Below are 6406 nucleotides of genomic sequence, written 5' to 3'. Positions count from 1 at the left end.
TCAGGATCTGTGGGCTGTGAAGCTCAGGGTTTCTGGAACTGATTTGTGATGAAAAATTATGACGTGAGTGGAGCTGCTGTTTTAACTGCCCAGGTGGTTGTTCAGTTCCTCATTGTTAGTATCTGCTATGTTTTAATGAACCAGATCAGTTCACAATATGACTTCTGATGAGACTGTTCCTAAAAGAAGAATCATTCCAGACTATCTGTGGCTGAACTGCAGATGATGGAAATGTAAATATTGGAGAATAAAACAGTATTTGCTACCAGTTTTCTGACTGTTATTTTACAGAACATCAAATATGTCTAAAAGGTTAAAACAGTGATGGACTCAGCCAGTCTCAGTCTCCTGCAAATACTCATTTGACCTTTAGTCCTAAGAGAGGAGGAGGGGGTGTCTGTCCCAGCAGTCATTAATGGACTACAGGCTGAGGACACACTGGACAGGTCACCAGTCCATCACAGAGTCAGGGTTGGATCTACCTCACCAAAGTCTAGGTTCTGATTGGGTCAACTGGACCAACTTTATAAAATGATGTCAAGTTTGTTGTTCAGGTTCTATTAATTCAAGTCCTGCCTGCATCAGAACCTGGATCAGCAGAAACCAGTCCCACTGCAGTGGGTAGGGGAGGCTGTCCTCCAGCAGGAATTATTGGAATAAATAAATGGAAAAAAAGCTCAAAACATCAAGATAACTTTGTTCCTCCAGGTTCTTCTGTCAGCAGATTAACATCTGACTTTTAAAGGTATCAGAAGGAGACACATATCTGATGGACAGGAAGACAGAGGAACCATTTTCTGGGTCTCTTTGGGTTCCTGTTCTGATTTGTTGTTGAGAAACACGCCTGCAGTCCAGATCTATCTCCAACTGATGCTTGGACCATCCTGAAGAAACTAGAGAGAATACCATCCTGTTAGTGGATCACAAGAGAGACGGTGATTGTCATCTGGAGTGATTTCAAAGTACATCACCCCACCCTGTTAGTGGAAGCTGCCTGGCCCCGCCCTATAAAAGGAAGTGGAAGCCTTCACTTCCTGTTTGACAGTCTGACCTTTCACCTGAGCTGGTTTGGATGGAGGAAACACATGGTGCCAACATTTGGGTAACTGCACTTTGATATCAATCAGTGACTTTAAATCTGTAACTGTATTAATGTGACTGAATGTGGAGTTCTGATGGTGAGTGAAGAGGAGAAGGTTTAGATGTGAGGAGACCTGAAACTGCTGCTTTGGTTCTCCAACTTCTGGATGAGCTCAATGAGATTGGTTTAAATGTTGGATTCAAATGAAAGTTTGTTGCATTGAAACACTAACTGAGGTCATTTAGATCCAAGGTAATTCTAGCTCAGCTTTGGAGTTTGATCTGTTTGCTGAAGAACTTTCACAACATGTTGGTGTTAGCATGTGGAGGAGAACATGCTAACTGGTTTGAACTGCTTGAAGATGTTTGACTGTCTTCAGAGACTTGTGTTCAGTTGTGATGTTGAGTTTCTGAAGGTTGGTTGAACTTCTTTTAGCAGTTTAGCTGAATTTAGCATGTTGTTCTCCAGATGCTGATGCTGAGATGTTTTGTAAGTTGCTGCTGAAACTCAGATCAGATGTTGGTGTTGAACCAATCTGGATGATCTGTTTTAGAGTCTCCATGTAAGACACACTGAGTTCTTTCCTTCAGCATTTCATCTTGTTTTAGTCGTGTTAAATGTGTTTGTCAGTGTTTGGTTTCTTTATCCTCCAATTCTTAATAAAATGAGTTATTGAGTCAGAAAGCTGGACGTTGGATTCAATTTAGAGTTTGAGCTAAAGGAAAAGAGTTAGAATATATTATTGTTGACATCTGGACAAAAATTGGGAAAGTTAAAATAATAAATTTTTATAATCCATGTAAAAGACTTTCTTTAGCTCAAATGGAGGAATTTGGGAAGTATTTAGAGGATAAAGTGATTTGTGGAGATTTTAATGGGCATAGCTCACTATGGAGTGATCATAATGATCAAAATGGGGATGTAATTGAAGAAATAATGGATGTGAAATATTTGGTAGTTTTGAACGATGGGAGTGGAACAAGAATTAATTTGAGAGAAAATACAGTGTCAGAAATTGATTTAACATTAGTTTCAGATTCTCTAGCAGGTGTTAATGGAAAGTAATCAATAAAACAACTATAGGAATTGATCACTTCCCTATTATGACTGAAGTAAAACTACATATAGAGAAATATTGTATAAATGGGCTGAAGAAATGGTGCTTTAGATCTGCAGATTGGCAAACTTTTAGGAATAATAGTGAAATAAAACTACAAAAAGTGGAAATAAATTGTAGTATTGATGAATTTAATCCTTCTATATGTAATGCTATAATAGAAGCAGCTAATGTTTTATTTTTTAAAACAGTGTAAGTTGTAGGATTTAGTGTATGTAGGGGTATGTATAAGTATGTACAGATGTCATGTGGTCCACACTCCTTACCAGTTGGTGGCGGTAATGCCTCCTTCAGTTGTTTGCCAACCGCCAATATAAAAGAAGAAGAAGGTAGAGGAGGCTTTCAAGGTAAGCCAATCAGAGGCAGAGTACAGTTTACACAGAAACGCCCCCAGCAGCCCTGCTCAGGTAAACTAGCAGATATAAGCTGCAACAATGGCGGGTCTGGAGGGAAGATTGCGTTTTCTAAGTGGAAGTACAGACACTACTTTATTCTCCTTGAGGTATGGAAAACAATAATACATTTAGTCATGATTTCCGGTTCCGCTGGCCCCGCCCCCTCTCCCAAACACGTGGATCTCTTCCGGGTTCTTCATCCTTTGTTCCCTGTTCGTCAGAAGCGGGAGTGTTGATAAAGCTGTAAGAGAGCTGCAGCAGCAGCAGTTGATGAACTCTGGAAAGAAGTCCAGCAGCTTGAGGAACATCTGGTCAAAGAAACTGGAGGGAAGCAGGAGCTCAAACAGCGGCAGGACGCAGCAGAGGAAGAGACACCAGATGATGGATGATGTTTTCCAGCCCAGATTAGGTTTGGATGTTTCCTTCTTCATGCCAACACTATTTTTTAAAAAATAGCAGTTAGTGCTTGGGGGCCTGATCGTCAGTCAGTGTATCTGCCGAATTACCAGATTTTAACTCTCATCTGCACCCACCTCAAGCAACAAAACTAACTACACCATAACACCTCCACAATCAACTAGTTCTCCTTGTTTGGTTTGGGAAGAATACTGTCCCCTAGTGGCTGGTAGTGGCACCAAGATATGTTTGTGTTATTAATGTAATAAAGGGGATTTAGAAAAACCATTAGTTGTTTTTTCATAATCAAAGCTTTATGCTTCCTCCTGCCTTGAAATGATTTAGTAACAACAGGTCTGTTAAGGGAGTTAAACTTGTCTCGTTCATCCCAAGACAGGAGCTGCGTTGTTACGGCCGGTGGCCGTTTGCATATTTTTTACTTTTTTTGGTTCAGTCACCAGGATTACATTAAGATCCAGGACGAGCCCCCATTAAATGTTGTGACCCAGCTCAGCCAGGGAAAGGGGAAGCGACATTAAGCTGGGTGTAGTTGGTTTTTGAATAAAAGTTTTAACTTCCTAAAGTGAAGCTTCTGGGCCTGCCTTCAGAAGCTCACAAAAGCCTTTAAAGACACACCAGACAGGTCGCTAAACAAAACTCCTAGTTGCAAGCTAGGCAATACTAACAGCAAAGCCAACCAGCTTCCCAAACAAACAAACCAGCCAAAGTCAAGGTTAGACAGTTGCACGAGACACCCAACAACGACGCGAGCTGCTCAGACTAAATCACAGCCACCCTTATTGGCAGGTGTGGAGAGTTTATATAGGCTGATCTCTACTGTGATGAAGATGGAGCTGGAGATAAACAGTCCAATTTCCTTTGGCTGTGATGCATGTGGAAAAATATTTTGGCCACAAGTCAATTTTAGTTAAACTCATGAGAGTCCACACAGGAGACAAACCCTTTAACTGTGATGCATGTGGAAAAAGATTTGCCTGGAAGTCACAATTAAAAATACACATGAGAATCCACACAGAAGACTAATAATATGCTTGTAATGTATGTGGAAAAAGTTTTTCTTTAAAATCATATTCATACAAACACATGACGAATCCACACTGGAGAGAAAAATCCTTTGGTTGAGATACTGGTGGTAACATGTTTGCCTTCAACACACAAGAATCCGAACTTGAGAGAAACGTTTTGGATGTGATAAATGTGATAAAAATCTAATTCAAATCTAAACCAACACACAAAGAAAAGCACCTACTGGTTATGATTGTGGAAAAAACCTAAGCATAATTTAAGACTCTTACATCATATAGCGTAGGGCTGAGTGATATGGCCTAGCAGTTCACCTCGGTGACAACAAATGATCGGTAACATTTACCCAAACATCCATCCGCCCTCTGCTGTTATAGTCCCAGAAAACAATGATGAGGGAGTCTTGGTGTTTGTTCTTCCACGTCTGTTATCAGGTTAGCTAGCTAATGGTGGCAGAGTCATGGAAGTCCCAGTTTCTCATGCTTAGGAGGAGCAGCTCGCTTGTTTAGTTCCCCAAGGAGCGGATATCCACCAGGTAGATAGTGGTGTGAAAAAGTGATCTTCTCCTAAACCTAATAACTGGTTGGACTAACCCTCAACAGCAACAACTGCAATAAAGCGTTTGTGATAACATGCAATGAGTCTTTTACTACCCTGTGGATGAATTTTGGTCCACTCATCTTTGCTGAATTGTTGTAATTCTGCCAATTGGAGGTTTTTTTTAACATGAACAAGCCTTTTCTCAGTTAAGATTTTAATACAGTTTTAAAGTGAACATTTATGCTTCAAACATGGGTTTTAATCCAACCAGGAGCTGTCTCGCCTTTTCTTTGCCTTGAAGCAACAAAACACTGAACTCCACCTTGACAAACGTCCTTAGAATCTGTTAAAGTTTCACCTCTACGTGGAGTTTGTATTAAGTCTATAAAAGTCACAAATTGCAGGTGTGGCAGGATTATTGATTCTAGTTTTATTGCTGCTGATAATAACATTACATCCATGGGGAAGACCTCTCTCCTACATTCAGCAGCTAAAGGAAACCTCTGCTGCAGTGGGAGGAGTTATGGCCCGGTGTCGATGGTCCTGTTTTGGTGTCTGCAGAAAATCATGTTAATGAAGTCAAATTGCACCGGTTTTATATTCTTCACTCTGGCTCCCAGCAGATATTAGGATTAGTTTGTGATATTGTTACCAAAGTGCTGCTCAGAATCTGTTTTTTGATCCTTGTCCCAGGCTAAAAGCAAAGGGGAACAGGATCTATTAGTCAGTGGATCCAAAGCTCGATGATAGTTTGGGACTTGTTTGTGTGACTAACAAGGAGTTTGACTTCGGTTAAACAGTATGGGTGAAATTTGTTTTTTCTGTGACTCTGCCTTTCCAGTGTTCATCAGAGCAACAGCCTGGGGAAAGAAACTGTCTGTGGTGGCTGGTTTCAGCAGGCAGTGCTCTGTAGCGCCACCTGATGGTAAAAGTCTAAACAGTTTATTTGCAGGGTGAGTTGAATCTGCAGAAATGTTAGTAGCTCTTTCTTGACCCTAGACCTGTATAAGTCCTGGATGGAGGGAAGGTCAGCCCTGATGATCCTCTCTGCAGACCTGATTGCTAGTTGCAGTCTGGGGGGGATGATCTGCAAAAGTCCACTAACATCTCTACAGCTTTGGGTGGATTAAGTTGTAGGTGGTTCTGACCACACCAGTGTGCCAGTTGGTCTACCTCCTGTCTGTATGCAGACTCGTCATCATCCTTGATTAGGCCAATAACAGTGGTGTCATCTGCAAACCTCAAGAGTTTCACAGGCGGGTCTGCTGAGGTGCAGTCATTCATGTAGATTGAGAAGAAGAGTGGGGACAGAACACACCCCTGGGGGGCGGGGGTCCTGATGGTTTTTGTGCACAAGAAGATGTTCCCCAGCCTCACCTGTTGCTGGTCCTTCAGGAATCTGGTGATCCACTGACAGGCAGGGGCTGGAACTTTAAGCTGGGTGATGTTCTGGTGGAGGATGTCTGGGTTGATAGTGTTGAACGCCGAGCTGAAGCCCACAAACAGGATCCTGGCTTACATCCCTGTGTGGTCGAGGTGTTGAGGGATGAAATATAGTCCCATGTTGACTGCATCACCTGCTGACCTGTTTGCCCGGTAGGCAAACTGTGAGGGGTCCGGCAGGGGTCCTTCAGGTGCTTCAACACCAGTAGCTCAAAGGATTTCATGACCACAGATGTCAGGGCGACTGGCCCGTAGTCATTTAATCTTGTGATGGTAGGTTTCTTGGGTGCTAGAATGATGGAGCGTTTGAAGCAGGAGGGAACCTCACACAGCTTCAGTGACTTGTTGAAGATCTCAGCGAAGATGGGTGCCAATTAATCAGCGCAGATT

Source organism: Girardinichthys multiradiatus, chromosome 24 (assembly GCF_021462225.1).
Source record: "Girardinichthys multiradiatus isolate DD_20200921_A chromosome 24, DD_fGirMul_XY1, whole genome shotgun sequence".
NCBI classification, from domain to species: domain Eukaryota; kingdom Metazoa; phylum Chordata; class Actinopteri; order Cyprinodontiformes; family Goodeidae; genus Girardinichthys; species Girardinichthys multiradiatus.
The sequence above is the reverse complement of the archived record's forward strand: the minus strand, read 5'-3'. Positions refer to the sequence as shown.